General features: G+C 40.1%; 2 long non-coding RNA genes across 3 annotated transcripts; both read right to left on the reverse strand.

Annotated features, from left to right (window-relative positions):
• Positions 1-11,993: 11,993 nt before the first annotated feature.
• Positions 11,994-13,358, reverse strand: LOC123187326 (uncharacterized). 2 transcript variants are annotated; one of them, XR_006493890.1, is made up of 4 exons: positions 12,963-13,357; positions 12,614-12,651; positions 12,481-12,534; positions 11,994-12,142 (listed from the first exon to the last, which is right to left on the reverse strand). It is a non-coding gene; the product is annotated as an uncharacterized lncRNA (long non-coding RNA). The 2 variants fall into 2 exon arrangements; XR_006493891.1 differs by having other exon boundaries at positions 12,026-12,130; positions 12,963-13,358.
• Positions 13,359-15,100: 1,742 nt separating this feature from the next.
• Positions 15,101-18,499, reverse strand: LOC123187327 (uncharacterized). The gene is made up of 3 exons (XR_006493892.1): positions 18,315-18,499; positions 17,681-17,908; positions 15,101-16,951 (listed from the first exon to the last, which is right to left on the reverse strand). It is a non-coding gene; the product is annotated as an uncharacterized lncRNA (long non-coding RNA).
• Between the last annotated feature and the right edge of the window lie 3,012 nt (positions 18,500-21,511).

Below are 21,511 nucleotides of genomic sequence, written 5' to 3' on the forward strand. Positions count from 1 at the left end.
GATGGCAACAACGAACAACTTGTGTTAATAAGCCACCCAAACATAAGTGCACATCAGACTAGCTACCAACAACATGTTGCAGACAATCCCAAAGAAAGTTGTATGGTGCAAAACAGATGGTACCATAGTTCAAATGGTTGGATTTTTTTGACCTAAATGCGAACCCAGTCTCTGCATAACCAGATACACACAACCCAATACATCCAAAATCATAATGAACATGTAAAAATGTGACAAGGTTTTATGTGAGCGGATACGAAAAGCCTAGGGCGCTGGGGTGACGATCCAGAAACTAAACCGACATCCATATTAGGTAAAACACCCTTGACTGCAAACAGCGCCATGTTTTGTGGTCTCTACAAAATTGAACATGTACCAGCCAATGTGTACAAACATGAATTAAGACCTACAAAAGGAGATGCAATTTCATTATTCCAAATATAATATCATGCTTTTTGTCTAGATAAAATGTGACAACACCTCTCGTGTTGTTTTTCTCGGATAGTAACTAAGCACACTTATGGCACGATGGCCTAAATTATGGGTAGTGCAGCAAATATAATATGTATGAAGAATCTCTGGTAGTACATTAGGAGTATTAGGTCCCTCATAGTGCAAATATCTGATACGTGTCCAACGTATCTATAATTTTTGATTGCTCCATGCTATATTATCTACTGTTTTGGACATTATTGGGCTTTATTATCCACTTTTATATTATTTTTGGGACTAACCTATTAACCAGAGGCCGAGCCCAGAATTGTTGTTTTTTGCCTGTTTTAGGGTTTCGAAGAAAAAGAATATCAAATGGAGCCAAAACCCTAATTCCACTGCCGCAACTTTCTGTATCCACGAGATCCCATCTTGGGGCCTGTTTCGGAGCTCCGCCAGAGGGGGCATCGATCACGGAGGGCTTCTACATCAACACCATAGCCCCTCCGATGAAGTGTGAGTAGTTCACCTCAGACCTACGGGTCCATAGTTAGTAGCTAGATGGCTTCTTCTCTCTCTTTTGGATCTCAATACAATGTTCTCCCCCTCTCTTGTGGAGATCTATTCGATGTAATCTTCTTTTTGCGGTGTGTTTGTTGAGACCGATGAATTGTGGGTTTATGATCAAGTCTATCTATGAACAATATTTGAATCTTCTCTGAATTCTTTTATGTATGATTGGTTATCTTTGAAAGTCTCTTCGAATTATCAGTTTGGTTTGGCCTACTAGATTGATCTTTCTTGCAATGGGAGAACTGCTTAGCTTTGGGTTCAATCTTGTGGTGTCCTTTCCCAGTGACACAGTAGGGGCAGCAAGGCACGTATTGTATTGTTGCCATCAAGGATAACAAGATGGGGTTTTCATCATATTGCATGAGTTTATCCCTCTACATCATGTCATCTTGCTTAAGGCGTTACTCTGTTTTCATTAACTTAATACACTAGATGCATGCTGGATAGCGGTCGATGAGTGGAGTAATAGTAGTAGATGCAGGCAGGAGTCGGTCTACTTGTCTCGGACGTGATGCCTATATACATGATCATACCTATATATTCTCATAACTATGCTCAATTCTATCAATTGCTCAACAGTAATTTGTTCACCCACCGTAGAATACTTATGCTCTCGACAGAAGCCACTAGTGAAACCTATGGCCCCCGGGTCTATCTTCATCATATTAATCTCCCAATACTTAGTTATTTCCTTTGCTTTTACTTTGCTTTTATTTTACTTTGCATCTTTATCACAAAAATACCAAAAATATTATCTTATCATATCTATCAGATCTCACTCTCGTAAGTGGCCGTGTAGGGATTGACGACCCCTTATCGCGTTGGTTGCGAGGATTTACTTGTTTTGTGCGGGTACGAGGGACTCGCGCGTAGCCTCCTACTGGATTGATACCTTGGTTCTCAAAAACTAAGGGAAATACTTACGCTACTTTGCTGCATCATCCCTTCCTCTTCGGGGAAAACCAACGCAGTGCTCAAGAGGTAGCAAGAAGGATTTCTGGCGCCGTTGCCGGGGAGGTATACGCAAAAGTCAATATACCAAGTACCCATCACATACCCTTATCTCCCACATTACATTATTTGCCATTTTCCTCTCATTTTCCTCTCCCCCACTTCACCCTTGCCGTTTTATTCGCCCTCTCTCTCTATCCTCCCTCTCTTTCTCTTTTTGCCTCTTTTTGCCCGCTTGCTTTTTGTTTGCTTGTGTGTTAGTTTGCTTGCTTGTCACGATGGATCAAGATAACACTAAATTGTGTGACTTCACCAATACCAACAATAATGATTTTATTAGCACTTCGATTGCTCCTCTTACCGATGCTGAATCTTGTGAAATTAATACTACTTTGCTGAATCTTGTCATGAAAGATCCATTTTTCGGCCTTCCTAGTGAAGATGTCGCTACCCATCTAAATAGCTTCATTGATTTGTGTGATATGCAAAAGAAGAAAGATGTGGATAATGATATTGTTAAACTGAAGCTATTTCCTTTTTCGCTTAGAGATCGTGCTAAAGCTTGGTTTTCGTCTTTGCCTAAAAATAGTATTGATTCATGGAACAAGTGCAAAGATGCTTTTATCTCTAAGTATTTTCCTCCCGCTAAGATCATCTCTCTTAGAAACGATATTATAAATTTTATGCAGCTTGGTCATGAACATGTTGCACAAGCTTGGGAGAGAATGAAACTAATGATACGTAATTGCCCTACTCACGGTTTAAATTTGTGGATGATTATACAAAAAAATTATGCCAGATTGAATTTTGCTTCTAGAAATCTTTTAGATTCGGCCGCGGGAGGCACTTTTATGGAAATCACTTTAGGAGAAGCTACTAAACTCCTAGATAATATTATGGTTAATTATTCTCAATGGCATACTGAAAGATCTACTAAAAAGGTGCATGTGATAGAAGAAATTAATGTTTTGAGTGGAAAGATGGATGAACTTATGAAATTATTTGCTAGTAAGAGTGTTTCTTCTGATCCTAATGATATGCCCTTGTCTACTTTGATTGAGAATAATAAGGAATCTATGGATGTGAATTTTGTTGGTAGGAACAATTTTGGTAACAACGCATATAGAGGAAATTTCAATCCTAGGCCTTATCCTAGTAATACCTCTAATAATTATGGTAATTCCTACAACAATTCTTATGGAAATTATAATAAGATGACCTATGATTTTGAATCTAATATTAAAGAATTTATTACTTCGAAAAAGAGTTTCAATGCTATGATTGAAGAAAAATTGCTTAAGATTGATGAGTTGGCTAGGAACATTGATAGGATTTCTCTTGATGTTGATTCTTTGAAACTTAGATCTATTCCACCTAAGCATGATATCAATGAGTCTCTCAAAGCCATCAGAATTTCCATTGATGAGTGCATAGAAAGAACCACTAGGATGCGTGCTAAGAAAGATGCATTTATAAGAGCGTGTTCTTCTAGTTCTTATGAAAATAAAGATGAAGATCTAAAAGCTATTGATGTGTCCCCTATTAAATCTTTGTTTTGCAATATGAATCTTGATAATGATGGGACTGAATATGATCCACCTTTACCTAGAAGGCGTTCCAAGAATTCAGAATTTTTTGATCTTGATGCTAAAATTGATAAAAGTGGGATTGAAGAAATTAAAACCCTAGATGTTGCTAAACCCACTATTATGGATTTCAAGAAATTTAACTATGAAAATTGCTATTTGATTGATTGTATTTACTTGTTGGAATCCGTGCTAAATTCTCCTCACGCTTATAGTCAAAATAAAGCGGTTACTAAACATATCGTTGATGCCTTAATGCAATCTTATAAAGAAAAACTTGAATTGGAAGTTTCTATCCCTATAAAACTTTATGATGAGTGGGAACCAACTATTAAAATTAAAATTAAAGATCATGAATGCTATGCTTTATGTGATTTGGGTGCTAGTGTTTCCACGATTCCAAAGACTTTGTGTGATTTGTTTGGTTTCCGTGATTTTGATGATTGCTCTCTAAACTTGCACCTTGCGGATTTCACTATTAAGAAACTTATGGGAAGAATTAATGATGTTCTTATTGTTGCAAATAGGAATAGGAATTATGTGCCCGTAGATTTTATTGTTCTTGACATAGATTGCAATCCTTCATGTCCTATTATTCTTGGTAGACCTTTTCTTAGAACGATTGGTGCAATTATTGATATGAAGGAAGGAAATATTAGATTCCAATTTCCATTAAGGAAAGGCATGAAACACTTTCATAGAAAGAAAATTAAATTATCTTATGAATCTTTTATGAGAGCCACTTATGGATTGCCTACCAAAGATGGCAATACCTAGATCTATCCTTGCTTGTTATGCCTAACTAGGGGCATTAAACGATAGCGCTTGTTGGGAGGCAACCCAATTTTATTTTTATTTCTTGCTTTTTGCTCCTGTTTAGTAGTAAATAATTTATGTAGCCTCTGTTTAGGTTGTGTTTTTTTGTGTTTAATTATTGTTTGTGCCAAGTAGAACCATTGGGAAGACTTGGGGAAAGTCTTGTTACACTTGCTGTAAAAAACAGAAACTTTAGCGCTCACGAGAACTGCTGCCATTTTTATTTGGAAAGTGCTATTTAGTTAATTCTTTTTGCAGATGATTAATAGATAAATTCCTCACGTCCAGAAATTTATTTTGGAATTTTTGGGGTTCCAGATCTTGAGCTAGATACAGATTACTACAGACTGTTCTGTTTTTGACAGATTCTGTTTTTCGTGTGTTGTTTGTTTATTTTGATGAATCTATGGCTAGTAAAATAGTTTATAAACCATAGAGAAGTTGGAATACAGTAGGTTTAACACCAATATAAATAAAGAATAAGTTCATTACAGTACCTTGAAGTGGTCTTTTGTTTTTTTTCGCTAACGGAGCTCACGAGATTTTCTACTTTGAGTTTTGTGTTGTGAAGTTTTCAAGTTTTGGGTAAAGATTTGATGGATTATGAAACAAGGAGGGGCAGGAGCCTAAGCTTGGGGATGCCCATGGCACCCCCAAGATAATCTAAGGACACCTAAAATACAAAGCTTGGGGATGCCCCAGAGGGCATCCCCTCTTTCATCCACTTCTATCGGTAACTTTACTTGGAGCTATATTTTTATTCACCACATGATATGTGTTTTGCTTGGAGCGTCTTGTATGATTTGAGTCTTTACTTTTTAGTTTACCACAATCATCCTTGCTGTACACACCTTTTGAGAGAGCCATACATGATTTGGAATTTGTTAGAATACTCTATGTGCTTCGCTTATATCTTTTGAGTTATATAGTTTTGCTCTAGTACTTTACTTATATCTTTTAGAGCACGGTGGTGGATTTGTTTTATAGAAACTATTGATCTCTCATGCTTCACTTAGATTATTTTGAGAGTCTTAAATAGCATGGTAATTTTCTTAAAATCCTAATATGCTAGGTATTCAAGATTAGTAAAATTTTCTTATGGGTGTTTTGAATGCTAAGAGAAGTTTGATGCTTGATGATTGTTTTGAGATATGGAGGTAATAATATGAAAGTCATGCTAGTTGAGTAGTTGTGAAATTGAGAAATTCTCGTGTTGAAGTTTGCAAGTCCCGTAGCATGCACGTATGGTAAATGTTATGTAACAAATTTGAAACATGAGGTGTTATTTGATTGTCCTCCTTATGAGTGGCGGTGGGGGACGAGCGATGGTCTTTTCCTACCAATCCCCATGGAGCATGCGCGTAGTGCCGAGGTTTTTGATGACTTGTAGATTTTTGCAATAAGTATGTGAGTTCTTTATGACTAATGTTGAGTCCATGGATTATACGCACTCTCACCCTTCCATCCTTGCTAGCCTCTTCGGTACCGTCCATTGCCCTTTCTCACATTGAGAGTTGGCGCAAACTTCACCGGTGCATCCAAACCCCGTGATATGATACGCTCTTTCACACATAAACCTCCTTATATCTTCCTCAAAACAGCCACCATACCTATCTATTATGGCATTTCCATAGCCATTCCGAGATATATTGCCATGCAACTTTCCACCATTCCGTTTATCATGACACATTCATTATTGTCATATTGCTTAGCACGATCATGTAGTTGACATGGTAATTGTGGCAAAGCCACCGTTCATAATTCTTTCATACATGTCACTCTTGGTCCATTGTATATCCTGGTACACCGTCGGAGGCATTCATATAGAGTCATCTTTTGTTCTAGTATCGAGTTGTAATCATTGAGTTGTAAATAAATAGAAGTGTGATGATCATCATTTTCTAGAGCATTGTCCCAAGTGAGGAATTATAAAAAAAGGCCATATAAAAAAAGGAGAAAGGCCAAATAAAAAAATGAGAGAAAAAGAGAGAAGGGACAATGTTACTATCCTTTGCCACACTTGTGCTTCAAAGTAGCACCGTAATCTTCATGATAGAGAGTCTCTCGTTTTGTCACTTCCATATACTAGTGGGAATTTTCATATAGAACTTGGCTTGTATATTCCAACAATGGGCCTCCTCAAGTGCCCTAGGTCTTCGTGAGCAAGCAAGTTGGATGCACATCCACTTAGTTTCTTTTGTTGAGATTTCATACATTTATAGCTCTAGTGCATCCGTTGCATGGCAATCTCTACTCCTTGCATTAACATCAATCGATGGGCATCTCCATAGCCCATTGATTAGCCTCATTGATGTGAGACTTTCTCCTTTTTGTCTTCTCCACATAACCCCCATCATCATATTCTATTCCACCCATAGTGCTATGTCCATGGCTCGCACTCATATATTGCGTGAAAGTTTATAGGTTTGAGATTACTAAAGTATGAAACAATTGTTTGGCTTGTCATCGGGGTTGTGCATGATGAGAGCATTCTTGTGTGACGAAAATGGAGCATGACTAAACTATATGATTTTGTAGGGATGAACTTTCTTTGGCCATGTTATTTTGAGAAGACATAATTGCTTTGTTAGTATGCTTGAAGTATTATTATTTTTATGTCAATATGAACTTTTGTATTGAATCTTTTCGATCTGAATATTCATACCACAATTAAGAATAATTACATTAAGATTATGCCAAGTAGCACTCCGCATCAAAAATTCTGTTTTTATCATTTACCTACTCGAGGACGAGCAAGAATTAAGCTTGGGGATGCTTGATACGTCTCCAACGTATCTATAATTTTTGATTGCTCCATGCTATATTATCTACTGTTTTGGACATTATTGGGCTTTATTATCCACTTTTATATTATTTTTGGGACTAACCTATTAACCGGAGGCCCAGCCCAGAATTGTTGTTTTTTGCCTGTTTTAGGGTTTCGAAGTAAAGGAATATCAAACGGAGCCAAAACCCTAAATCCACCACTGCAACTTTCTGTATCCACGAGATCCCATCTTGTGGCCTATTCCGGAGCTCCGCCGGAGGGGGCATCGATCACGGAGGGCTTCTACATCAACACCATAGCCCCTCCGATGAATTGTGAGTAGTTCACCTCAGACCTACGGGTCCATAGTTAGTAGCTAGATGGCTTCTTCTCTCTTTTTTGGGTCTCAATACAATGTTCTCCCCCTCTCTTGTGGAGATCTATTCGATGTAATCTTCTTTTTGCGGTGTGTTTGTTGAGACCGATGAATTGTGGGTTTATGATCAAGTCTATCTATGAACAATATTTGAATCTTCTCTGAATTCTTTTATGTATGATTGGTTATCTTTGCAAGTCTCTTCGAATTATCAGTTTGGTTTGGCCTACTAGATTGATCTTTCTTGCAATTGGAGAAGTGCTTAGCTTTGGGTTCAATTTTGCGGTGTCCTTTCCCAGTGACAGTAGGTGCAGCAAGGCACGTATTGTATTGTTGCCATCGAGGATAACAAGATGGGGTTTTCATCATATTGCATGAGTTTATCCCTCTACATCATGTCATCTTGCTTAAGGCGTTACTCTGTTTTCATTAACTTAATACTCTAGAGGCATGCTGGATAGCGGTCGATGAGTGGAGTAATAGTAGTAGATGCAGGCAGGAGTCGGTCTACTTGTCTCGGACGTGATGCCTATATACATGATCATACCTAGATATTCTCATAACTATGCTCAATTCTGTCAATTGCTCAACAGTAATTTGTTCACCCATCATAGAATACTTATGCTCTCGACAGAAGCCACTAGTGAAACCTATGGCCCCCGGGTCTATCTTCATCATATTAATCTCCCAATACTTAGTTATTTCATTTGCTTTTACTTTGCTTTTATTTTACTTTGCATCTTTATCACAAAAATACCAAAAATATTATCTTATCATATCTATCAGATCTCACTCTCGTAAGTGGCCGTGTAGGGATTGACAACCCCTTATCGCGTTGGTTGCGAGGATTTATTTGTTTTGTGCAGGTACGAGGGACTCGTGCGTAGCCTCCTACTGGATTGATACCTTGGTTCTCAAAAACTGAGAGAAATACTTACGCTACTTTGCTGCATCATCCCTTCTTCTTCGGGGAAAACCAACAGTGCTCAAGAGGTAGCAATATCATAAAAATATCATGTAGTGCCACTTAATCAAAAAGATGTTGTGTTAGTGCAATTAAAGATGTGTGAAAAGATTATAGTATCATATTGTGATACAGTATCATAGTGTGTCAAATTAGAAAAACTAATAAGATATAGATCCTAGCCACAACTTTGTATTTGAGATTGTTTTTAATACGGTACAATCATAGATGCTCACAAACACGTACATACACTCACCCTATGAACATAGGAAAGCACACCCTAGTGCTATGAGCATTTTCGAGATACTGAGCCGGCACAACATTTTAAGATTGACGAAATTACCGAAACACCTCATAGCCGACAGGCTCCCACTGAACGAACATCGCTGGAAAGCCTGGAATAAACCAGGAAAATGCGAGCACCGGTGCCAAGCCTGATTGGCTGGGGATATCATTGTTATCCTAACCATTCAACCACACTGGTTGGTTCGCTTGTGTTTGAGATTCTACAAGTAAGTATGTGAACTGACAATATGATATTATTCTATGGCACTATTTGGGATCCAAGCCACCCCTGATAATACTAGTCTATGATACATCTGTCTCTATGAGAAATAGAGAATATATACAGAAATAGAGAATATATACAGGTAAGAGTGAAAAAAAACTCCACGTGGCCCTGAGTAGTGGTTGAGCTAGCCAAAAACTAGGAGGGGGAGCGGAGAAGTTGAAGATATGGAGGCAAAAGGCTCGATAACGCAAGGGAAGGGTTGGGAGTGGCCCCCTTGGATAACACATAACTCCGTCGTTGGCCCTAGGTGCTTGCCGCCCAGCTCCGCCCATGATGTCCCGGTACCACGCATGTGTACCCCGTGCCTTGTTATCACCACATGGCGAGGAGCTCATGGCGCATACGGCCATTCCTAAATGCCCTCACCATTTCAAAAATACATTGCATATTAATTTTGTCCCAAGTCAAACTTTGTATACTCTGACATGTTTGTTGAAAGAATATTAATATCCATAATAGGAATAGATACCTTATAAAAATATATTCTATGATGCATCTAATGATATTACTTGTCATGGATGTTGACTTTTTTCTTCTACCTCTTCAGTAAACTTAGTCAAACTTTATGAAGATTGAATTGAGACAAAACGAAGATACAACATATTTTCAAATAGTTAGTGTAGTATTTTTTTTTGGCCAATTCTTAGAGCATTTATAAAGTGGTTGTTAGGGGAATCCCTTTTTCTTGCAAAGAAATGAGCAGATCTATTATAAAGGTTCATAGAAAATACAAGACACTTTAAACATAATAAAAATTACATCGAGTACATTGTCCTCCCAGAGATTAAACAGACATGTTTATGAAACATATGGACCCAGTACTTATCAAACAAAAACCCACAAGCTGCCCTCAAATATATGTAAGTTTACATGTGACGACTCTTTCATGGTCCAGTTGGTATAACTGCCCGCAGCCTGCAGAGCGTTGTCGACATATGGCGCAAGAAGAGATGAAATCTACTATGTTTTTTTAAAAAAAAAATCTACTATGTTCTTCCTCTGTTCCATCCGGCCGACCAATTTTCTACGAACCCTGATGAATTAATCAACGAGCGTTGATTGACCCCTTCGTTTACCACCTCGCAACAAACAACATCGCACGTCCACAAGTAGATTAAAAATGGCTTCCTTTACCACCTCGCTAATCACACTCCTCTCCCTCTCGTCTCGGCTCCCCCATATAATCCCAACCACGCCCCGTCCTTCTCATCTCATCAGAATCCAGAGTCCGCACGCGAGAACTCAAACCGACGGACGTGGGGAACTGTCAGGCGGCGGACGCGGCGGCCGTGGTGATCCAGCACCCGGGCGACGGCAAGGTGGAGCGCCTCCACTGGCCGGCCACCGCGGCGGACGTCATGCGCAGGAACCCCGGCCACTACGTCGCGCTTGTCCTCCTCCATCACGACTCTCGAGGAGTTGACCCCGACCCCGCCGTCCCCGGAGGAGGAGGAGGTGCCAGGATAACCAAGGTGAAGCTCCTCAAGCCCAGGGACACGCTCCACCTCGGCCAGGTCTACCGCCTCATCACCTCCCAAGGTTCGTGCCCGTTCTTGGATTGGCTTCCTTTCGCTTCTTGTCCCGTTCGCTCTGTTACCTGCATAGAGATTAATCGTTCCGTTGTGCGTGCAGAGGTGAGCAAGGCCGTGCAGACGAGGAAGCAGGAGAGGATGCGCGGTTGCGACGAGGCGATCGAGCAGGAGCGGCCGCGACTGCACCGGCGGCGGCAACCGCCGAGGCCGAGAGGTGGCAACGCAGCCACAGAAACCAACGGCGAACTGAGGCAGCCCGCCGATCACCAGGTAATCGATGGCACGCTCGCCTCACCTACGAGCTCGATCCATCATCGCAATCGCAGCCACTCATCTGCCCTCTCTGCTTCGTCCAGGAACGGAAGCGGATGGAGAAGGACCGGCACGACCGGAGCATGACCGCCGCACGCGGCAGAGGCCGGCACTGGCGGCCGGCGTTGCAGAGCATTACAGAGTCGTCATCGAGCGGGCACGCCGACTCCGGGGATATATGTAAATGAACTACTAGAAAACTAGAAGAAGGTTTGGGGGAGCTTGAAATGTACTACATACATTAGGCGATCTGATTGTATCCATCGGTTTCTTTGAATCCGTTTTGGTGATACAGTAGCATGCATTGCCCATTCCGTATCTTTTGCGAAGATTGCTTGTTCCTGTCTTGAGGATAGCGGTTTATCCAAGTCCTACGTGTTATTCGCAGTGGTGCGGAGGACAGGCGTGTGCTCCTTATGTTTGTATCTTCTTTTGATTGCGGCATTAGAGTCAATGAAAAACGACATTTAACCAAAAAAACCCGGTGATTGACCGAAAAAGGCGTTGTCACATAGTGCTCGCCGCTTGCGCATTCAGTTTCAATTTTCAGTTCTGACCATTTCAAATTCGATGGTATACATTTCTAAGGGAGGTCATGATCGATGAAACAGCAGTAGTTACGCTCATGTGAGTGAATGGCGAGACCTCCTGGTCAATGGTTAACAAAAAACAGTGATTTGTTAATTTAAAATTGCAAAGCCTCGAAATTCGCTCTCCGCAGCTATTTGAATATACTAGCAAGTCTCCATTGAAACTTGTACCACCAGCTCCAGCATATTGAATATATGAATGTAGTAGCGAGTCTCCATTCAATATTTTTTTCGTTTGTTTTGACAAGACGCAATTAATACACTTTGACTACCTACACTAGTTGTTGGGGCGCCACCCGGTGGCGCCGCCTGAGACGAAGTTGGGGCAATGCCAGGTTGGGAAGTGCCCTTTCCAATTTCTTGTTTGTACCAAGGTGTGTTATTCCATCACACTCAAAATACATGCATATTTAGTACTGGTACGTGCAAGTATGTAAAACTTTAAGATATAGATATGCAAAATCAACACGCTTAGAGAATGTATTCTTAAAGGTTACATGACATCCTCTGATAACTGGGAGATGGGGAAGCCATGCAGCTCAGTGATGCACACTCGATCGATCTGTTAAAGACGGTGGACGTCGATGGCAACATGGTGGCCATGGATCTGGCCGGAGAAGCGCCTCACCTTTGGCCACCATGGAAGAACACCTCTTCATCCTAATTTGAACTCTTTCGTAAAACAAATCTCCTATTAGTTCAGACATTATGCAAAGTGCTCTAGAACAAAAACCAAAGCAACATTTTGTCCACAATATTTGGTATAAACTCTAAAGTGATCCAGTAACAAAGAATATGCTAATGGTGCACTAACAAAATCTCTTATACCATTTGGATATTACAAGGAATAACCAGTGGTTATACTACATACTTCACAAAAAATGGCAATATGGGCATATGCATCCAAACGACCATTGTTAGAAAGAAGCATATATACACATATAAGTGGGCAAACGACGAACAAACAATTGTATGGATACATGTGGACAGAGACGGAAAAAGGTAACAACCTGGTCCCATTGCGGCATTTCTGTCATCTGTGTCTTGTAAAGAAACGAACGGGACTGCAGCCGCACCCAACATAGATGTAAGCACATATGACACATGCACAGAAGAAGATCAAGGGATAGAAGAATCACCAACCTATAAACCCAGGCAGCAACTTGCAGAAAGATCATCACCTGCAAATAAGAAAGTGGAGCACCAGAGCAGCCAGATTAGTCAAAATCTAAGAGAAAAGGACTAAAATAATGAGCTCCAGAGAACAACAGTCAAGAAATAATCTTTCCAATTACTGGACGGAACTTTGTGTCACAAACTGAAGAAATGGAAATAAATCCGACTTCATGACGTTCAATATATCATGTGTGCCTTAGATCATATAATAATGTGGAAGTAACTACAACAGAGAGGAAGACAACACACACCTTAGGATAGAAGATGAACTTAATAATGTGGAAGTAACTACAACAGAGAGGAAGACAACACACACCTTAGGATAGAAGATGAGCTTGACGACAAGGTCTACGCCGTGGAGAGAAGGAGCGGCAACAACCACCACCAGATGAGCTCGACCACCACCAGGAGTAAAAATTCAAAAAAGTTCATCAAGGACATGAACTAAGCACTAATATTTACAATATAGTATCACCATGAACATGAACAGTACGTGTAGACTAAATACTTTCCGATTACAAATACGGTGAATATTGAAAGTGCCAGAACTTTCATTCCAAACTTCCTAAGCAAAATTATCATAATGAACGACATACAAAAGTGCCTACGAATTAACAAAAATGTATGTCAATTAACAAAAAATTCCTAAGCAAAATCATCACAGCTGTGACAAGATAGAGAATATCGCCTGACTTTCCTCAGCTTTTGTGAACAAGTGCATAGCTCTAAGAATCTCTCTACCTTAAATGTAACCATCACCTCCTATGCATATATGTTCAGGACAAACACCTAGATGTAAGTTTCTGCAGATCGATACCTCTTGGGATGGGTCTGCAATGGAAAAGACCATAACAAAACTGTTAAAAATATCCAATTCTGGGATTAAAGACCAAATTGGTAATCCCAATGGATATTTAACAAATGTTTCTAAAGGCATATGTCATATCATGTGGCCTGAAATAGATGAGGGCATACATACCCATGAACGGTTGTCCTTTCTTCATATGCAGTGAATTACCAAGATAATAAATACTGGACGTATTCCAAGTTTGTTGTGCTATAAACATGATTGGTACAGTCTCCGGGTCCAGGGTCACTCGTGTCAATCTTCTTGGATTTTCTGCGATCGTCTTGTAGGCATAGAGAAACAAAATCTGCACAAACAAAGAAGAGAAGCTCTAAAAGTAGAGCACTGAAATAGGGGGGAATCAGGAAGACATAGAGAAACAAAATCTGCACAAACAAAGAAGAGAAGCTCTAAAAGTAGGGCAATGAAAGAGGAGGGGAATCAGGAAGACATCTAAATCCATAATTCTAAAGCTAAATATATCAGCATTAGATATGAGGAGGCTTTGACCTATAGTTCTTTCTCCCCTTACAATAGAGGTGACACCAAAACTTTCAGCTATTACTAAAGCACATCAAACGAATTGATTAAATCGGTAACCAAAATAGTAAGAAGCATTTATGATACTATATACTTATAAAATACTATAGGGAAGGAAGGAGTACTGCAGTTTGTTTTGGATATGTCTATAATTTAGGGAGTCTTTACAAGTGATGTAGTTCAAGCTACTCACTTTAATATATCAGCTATTGTACAGATAAACCTATATAGAATGCTTCTGCACAATTTGATAAAAGAGATTAAATACTGGTTTAGCTATTGTTGCCTCGATTTTAAACATAAATGTACCTAAAACCCAAGATATGAGTGTGTAATTTACTTGGCCGAGTTAGATACATGATGTACTTGTCAGATTATTGGAAAGATTTTGTAACGAGTCTACTTCTACAGGTGGCCTATATTTTCTGTTGGATAAACACTGGATTAACTATTGAGTTATGTAGTCTTCTCAGTTGATGTTTTTCTCAGTTAGCTGAACAAAAATGTCTAGCATATAATAATGTATATATGAAAATAATGCTGATAAAGTATACTATCATGACAAACTTTATGGTGTAATTTCCTTCATATTACGTGAGTCTCCTTATCTAACATATGCAATGCAAAAGATTGGGCATTACCATGTAAGTTTTGCTACATCATGAACTTACTAGACGTATTTAGATAAATTAACACTCCGCTTTACTGGATCGAGTTTCCTAAACACTTCATTGTGTGCCAAAGATTTAATGAACCATGCCGTTGCTACATGAAAAACCACAAAGAGAACCTTAGCAGAAAAGATACTTAAATGATTAAATCACAAATAGCAACATATTTAACATCCCCTGAACTAAATATACTTAAATAGTCTTGATGCCAAGTTTACATCAATAACCACTTTTCTTTGTAACAAAAAGAGGATGTCAAGCAAGACACTTCTTACATCCCTTTAGAATACTAGCGAGTTGTGCGCGGCGGCACGCCGCGCCTCACTGATTCATTTAGCAATTGTTTTTCTTGATACACTAAAAAAATTGCTATATGTTTTATGTGGGCATGTCTTTGTCTTTCTAACAATGTGGAAGACAATCATGTATGGTTAATTATTCATAAAGTTTATTCATGATGCAAGCAGGGATAAAGAGACAAATCTACTTGGTACTAACAAAGTGGTACCAAAATACTGGGGTGAAGCCTATTTACAAAACAAAAATGACCTATGGAAGTTCGAAACAAGTATATAAAATTGTATAAGAGCCACATATCACCAAGACGAATCCAGCAGTGTCCAAAGAATATGAATAAGCCGACTTGGTCGGTAGATGTAACCGTACTCCCAGTCATGGCTACATGCATCATCATCTTGTTACTCTGCCGTTGCACTATTTTAAGAACAGGATGTAAATAGAAAGAAGAATGTGTAAGAGAAGAGGTACAGTGCTTTGATTGGCTGAAACCTGAAAGTAGTATATTTAGTGGCCCTCTAAAGATGGCATCTGATATAAACTGGTAAATAACAAGTGCTAGTTGCTCTAGGGAGCTCCATTCGTATATCTACAATTTTGTTACAATTTTGTATGTTCAGCACCAATCAACATATACTCATTTACTTTTTCCTTGTGAGATTCTTTTGGGGCACATACATTTGAGTGTGTTTTATACATAGTTTTGCCATCTAGAAAACGAAGGCATCATTCATCACTCCATTGCCTTGTGTGCTCCTCTAGACGCCGTGTTCATGCTGCTCATTCACAATATTCAGACAAAAACAAAGAAGTAAAACAAATATACATCAAAAGATATTTTCCAAGACAGATTAGATTCCAACAAAACAAAAAGGAAATAAAGTATCACCCTTCCTATCTTGGGCAGCCATAACCATAGCACATCAAAAAGTATTGTTTTAATTATTATTTTCTCCATCTAGCATATCTAAGTGAATATAAGAGTTCCCTTAAAAGTTATATATTCAGTACTAAAACCAATCTCAAACTACATGTTCCTGGTACATAGAGTTAACTACAACATCTGAAGTCAAAGCCAGGAAAAAGCTCAGTTAGTCATTAATCAATCCCTGATAGGCTACGATATGTGCAGATTGTCTGTATCTCCTTTCAACCTTGTTAGAACAAATAAACTCTTAAGAGTAGGAAGCCAAGATAAAAAAGAAATTTAAAACTGCACATTGAACCTGCTATATAATCCATCAACACGGTAATTATCTTGTGCAAGACACGCACTACCAACCTGAATAGAATGAAACAAAATAAGGTAACTCCTTTAGAGTACAACAATATTACCAACTGAATGGCATGCACTACTACTTCCATGTACCATCTGTCATTCTGACAATAGAACAAACAAATGAGATTGCTACTTTTGCCTATACAAATTATGCGCAGCAAGGGATTAAACGTTTTTTAAAACCTGTACAAACTTGACAATTAGCAAATACACTGACAATGTAGACAAAAAACTATGAAATCATTAAACATCTAAAGCATCAGAGTGGAAAATAGACAAGAGTAATTAGTACAAAGTTTTCTTTTTGCTGGAAAAAAAATCTCAATTCTCAATCTCTGACCCCAAACTGCTCAACACTTGACCATGTTCACCTCAATTATCAAGACCTTAAATTGTAATTTTTAAAGATTACATAGATCATATAAAACAATGAAAGCCCACTCCGTGACAATCTAGAGAACAATGAGATATCCTTTTTTTATGGATCACAAGGCAAATCAAAATAAATACTCGTTCCATTATAATGATGGGATAATTACCATATAGCACAGGCTTACCCAAATTCAGATCGAAGATGTGATGCGCAAGCACCTAAAAAACTGGCGCAACGTTTGAGGTAACAGCCTCATGAGCGACATAATTCCAATCCTCGCCATAATTCAGATTGTTTCCTGTAACAAGAAGGGACTAAAATTGAGAAGAACTAAGCTTGCTTGGCTGAGAGTTGACAAACTACAGTTGCTACACATATTGTGCTAAAACAAAGTGAATCCACAGAGTTACCTTACACTTCTTCTAGACAATTTTCACTTTAACCAAGACTCAAATAAAGACTCTTTCCTCGTTTAGACACCCATAGTTGTACAAAATAGGTAAGCCATCACAAAACTTCATGGTTCAGTCAAAAAAACTGTACAATTTATTTAATCTACATGATATTTTGCTTGGATTCAAGTGAAAACAAGTATGTATGTCTATCTGATGAATATCCATCTGCTAATGGCAATGGATACTACAATTTTTTAGTCCAGACAAGATTCTGTTCATACTTATTAAGTAAATTATATAAGTAAAATTGGATTTTCCAAAAACAATCCAATGAAAATACGTTCTTTGAAAACTGACACTAATTTTATTCATCCAAACAACCACTTATTCGAGTATGTAGCCATTGAATGGAGTGTGACCAAATAAGATATTTTTTTTCTAGTACTGGTATCCAGCTAGTATCGGTACCAAGCTTCAATTATGAAAAGCATGGCCATTCTGTAGTAAATCATGATATTAAGATGTGTCAAACGCCACAACACACTGCCTAAAAATACAGTCTAGTGACTAATTTTTAGGGAGAAGACCATAGTCCAGTGGCTAATCAGAAGAACAAAGCCTGAATCTCTTACCCTTACTTGGAAGCTTGGGGATGCCGAGATTATGGCAGAGCACGTAGTAGAAGTGGTTACAGTTCCTGCAGAGGATGTAGTACGACTCGCGACTGAGCTTGTGGAGAATCTGGCATGCCCTCATAGTAGAGGTCCATGGTGCTCTTGCTCGCAGGGCGGCTGAACTTAACCTGAAGTCTTGGACATTTCATTCTCGTAGAACCAAAAAGACCACTCCTGGCAATAACACTGCACATAACACATCAAACAAAAAGAATTGGGCATCTGTAGGAAGAGATCTAAGTAAGAAGGCAGGCAGCCAATGCAACACCGGGATCCCGGCGACCCTATGCAATCCTAGAGCTACGGCACAGTCGAGTAATAAAAGGAAGTACAGAGAGATGCAAGGTAAATTTCAGCTAAAAGTGAGCAGTTCATCGTGGTGGAGTTCGTCGTCGTGTCCTCGTGGAGAAGAACCAGAACGTTTATAGGTGGGAAGACCGGACTCTCCCGTCGGTGCAGGGGCCACAGGAACCAAACGACTAACGACGACATGCCGGGGAATAGTGGAGTGCAAAAAGAAAGCCAAATCTGGGAGGATTCCGTACCGCCGGGCCAGATCGCGCAGAAGAGGAGGAAGGGAACAGGGGCTCACCGACGAAATCCACCTCGCCTGGGCCAGGCCGCTCATCGGAGAGCTTCGCCGGTGAGCAGCCTGAATCCTCCCTAATGCATCTCCCTCCTCGCGCGGATCTCACTGGTCATGGCGTGGCCGTTGTGTGTCCGGTGTGGCGATGGAGCACGACGATGCCAGTACGCCCCATCTGGGGGAGGATGTGGGCAGAGAGACCGGGATTGATGGATATGGGTCGAGAATAGCTTTATATACAGATATAGGGCAGTTAGGGGGTGTGCTCGTTCTGCCTCCCGATATTTCTCCAGAATTCTACAGGGATGACGAACCAAAGCGAACGTTGGAAACACTTACACGTGTTCGCACGTGTCATCAAACCAGATCGCTGGCTGGTTCTACCGCCTTCCAAAACCCATGCAAATATCTAGGCAGTTCCATAGGCCACGTTATTAAACTGTTTGCTAAAAAAATATGAACGACCATCCGGCATCGCAGGGACTCTCTATTCGACAGTTACACGCGTCGTTTTACTAAGAGGCTGTAAAAAAATTCCAAAAAAAACAGCAAAAAGGAACCCTTACGGGCCTAGACTTCTTAGTATTGCTACATCAGTGCATGCTAACAGTAGCATGAAAAAAGCAATTGGCCTAGCTGGTATATGTATGTTCTGACCAAATCTGAATAAGTATAATGCTCTAATGCTTAATGTTATTTTCACATACGAACCTATTCTGTCAACAGTCCAACCATCCAAGTATGGATTCATATATGCATGTACCCTGCATACCATGAATGAATTTAGTAATAAAGCAAACAGCCAGCACTTGTGGCAGAGGCTATTGTGTCCAATTGATTTTGTTTGTGTCCGTAGCGTTTATGGCCGGCCACAAAATCGATCGGCAGAGGCTATTGTGTTCGTGAGTGTCCAAGTTATTGGAGCCAGCTCTGTGCAATGATCAAAATTCGAATCGGAGGTCGAGTACGCATTGCTGCTGTACAAAGCATCAGCCAACAGTATGCCGGAAGTAGAAGTCAGCTTGCTTCGTCATCATCGTCGCCATAAGTACTCTGGTGTGGCGCTGTGCTAATAAATTGTACGCATGAACTAATTCCACCCCTTGATCACCACCGTCAACCAAACAGGAATATTTGTCATCAGACTGATGAAAAGCGAACTTGAATCTGACTTGGGATCGAGGGGGTGGAATTTGGTTAGAGCAAGAACACCACCGTCGTCCCACAGGGAAGAGCGTGTGCACCTCCGTCGTGCATCTCCTCCTTAATCCTCTCTTGTTCGTCGGGTGGACAGGCGGCGCCGCTAGAGCAGGACGGAGCCGGACGTCTGTACGGCCTACGTTGCTCTGCCGAGGAAGACGTTGATGGCGTTGTGGACCACCACCGCTGCTCGAGCTACTCCAGCCGAGTCCGGAGCTCCTCATTGGGTCGCCGCTGCAAGCGTGGGGATGGAGGCAGAGGGAACATTAGGCTATGGGGAAGGGGGAAAGAGGAGGCGAAGTCTGATTCAAAGGGAGGGAGATGGTGAAGCTACAAGCGTGAGCAAGATACATAGCGGCGCTACTGACCTTTGAGCCGGGATGGTGGCGGCGTCGGGCGCCGGCGGCGGCAGCGGTGGCCGGGACGACGGAAACCCTAGCAGGTGGGTGGAAAGAAGGAGAGAGGATGCGTGTGGGATTAAAAAGTCGAACCATTCGCGCTCCTGCCCAACCCATTCGCTAGCTCCATCCAATTTTCTTGTCGTACCTGTGTCGACGTGGACATCGCGAGGCTACGCTCTTGATGCGTACGTTAATGCTTCTCGATGAGCACGTTTAAATTTATTTGCTTAGATTTCTTTAATAGTTAATTCTCATTCCCATCATTTAGCATTTGCTTATAAGGATTACCCATTTAACTAAAATTGTTCTGGTTTACCCCCATTTAACCAAACTCGTGCTATGGTTTACTTTTTCAAATGTTGTAACCATTCTCCCAAGGTGGTCCCACATATCAGGGCCGATGAAAGATTGGTAGGTAGGCTCATTCCTCTCTAAGATGAATGGCCAGACCGCGTGGACAATGCTGGGAAAAAACAATCTAAATTTGTTATTTTAAATTTGAGAAGCCTCGGAAATAGCTCTCCCAACAATTTGAATATTCTTCATTCAAACTCGTACTACTAGCTCCAGCATATTGTATATACTTGCGAGTCTCTGCTCAATAATGACAAACTGATGGGTGCGCCGCCAGCAATTACTTCCTCCGTTTATCATGACAAGACGCAAACAATACTTTGAGTCTTTGAGTGCATACATGAGCATGTTTATAAACCTGTTTAAGAGTTGATTCTTTTTTTACCCCAGTTTGTTGGCATTTTTACAAGGATTACCCCACTTAACCAAAACTCTTCTTCTATTTTTTTGTAGCCGTTCTGCCAAGGCGGTCCCACATGTCAGGGTTGTCTTGGTGCATCACATGGATGGTCTATGGGGAAGAGAGAAATACAAAAGTGACGTGAAGGAGAGAGCAATGCTTGAGGCCTGGCACGCCAGGCTGATTTGATACACGGTTTGGTCGGTTAGATTGAATCATTTACCTTACATAAATGCGTAATCTTGCTAATATTTCATTCTCGTTTGTGTTGTTGTTGGCCATGAAATAGTTTGTGATATGCGATCTCTTGTGATGTGCATGGTTTTCCTATGCCTTCTAGTTCTGGAATTTTGCCCCTATTCGATAGGAAGATCACATTGTCATATAAGGATTGGTAGAAAAAAAAGTGTATTCACTGTATTTTTCATTTAGAAAATGGTCTGATTTTATTTATCAATTAAGTGAAGTATATCATAAACTATCAATGTGCCCATGTGTTGCAACGGATCTAAGGTAGAATAATACATGTTCATAAACTTGAAAGAAAACATTCAATGTGATCTTGTTAATATTTCATTCTCATTGGTGGTGTCAACACCGTGGAATCGTTTTCGATGTGTGATCTTGTAACACATGTGCATGGTTTTCCGATGTATTCTAATTCTGGTATTTTGTTCCTACTTGGTAGGAAGATCACATTATCATACAAGGATTGATAAAAAAAGGTTGTGTTCACTATATTTTCCATTTAGAAAATGGTCTGATTTTATTTTTAATTAAGTGAAGTATACAATTTCCGCAAAAAAAAAGTGAAGTATATAAAAAAACGAAATTGTTGTGCGTACAAC

This window comes from Triticum aestivum, chromosome 2A (assembly GCF_018294505.1).
Source record: "Triticum aestivum cultivar Chinese Spring chromosome 2A, IWGSC CS RefSeq v2.1, whole genome shotgun sequence".
NCBI classification, from domain to species: Eukaryota; Viridiplantae; Streptophyta; class Magnoliopsida; order Poales; family Poaceae; genus Triticum; species Triticum aestivum.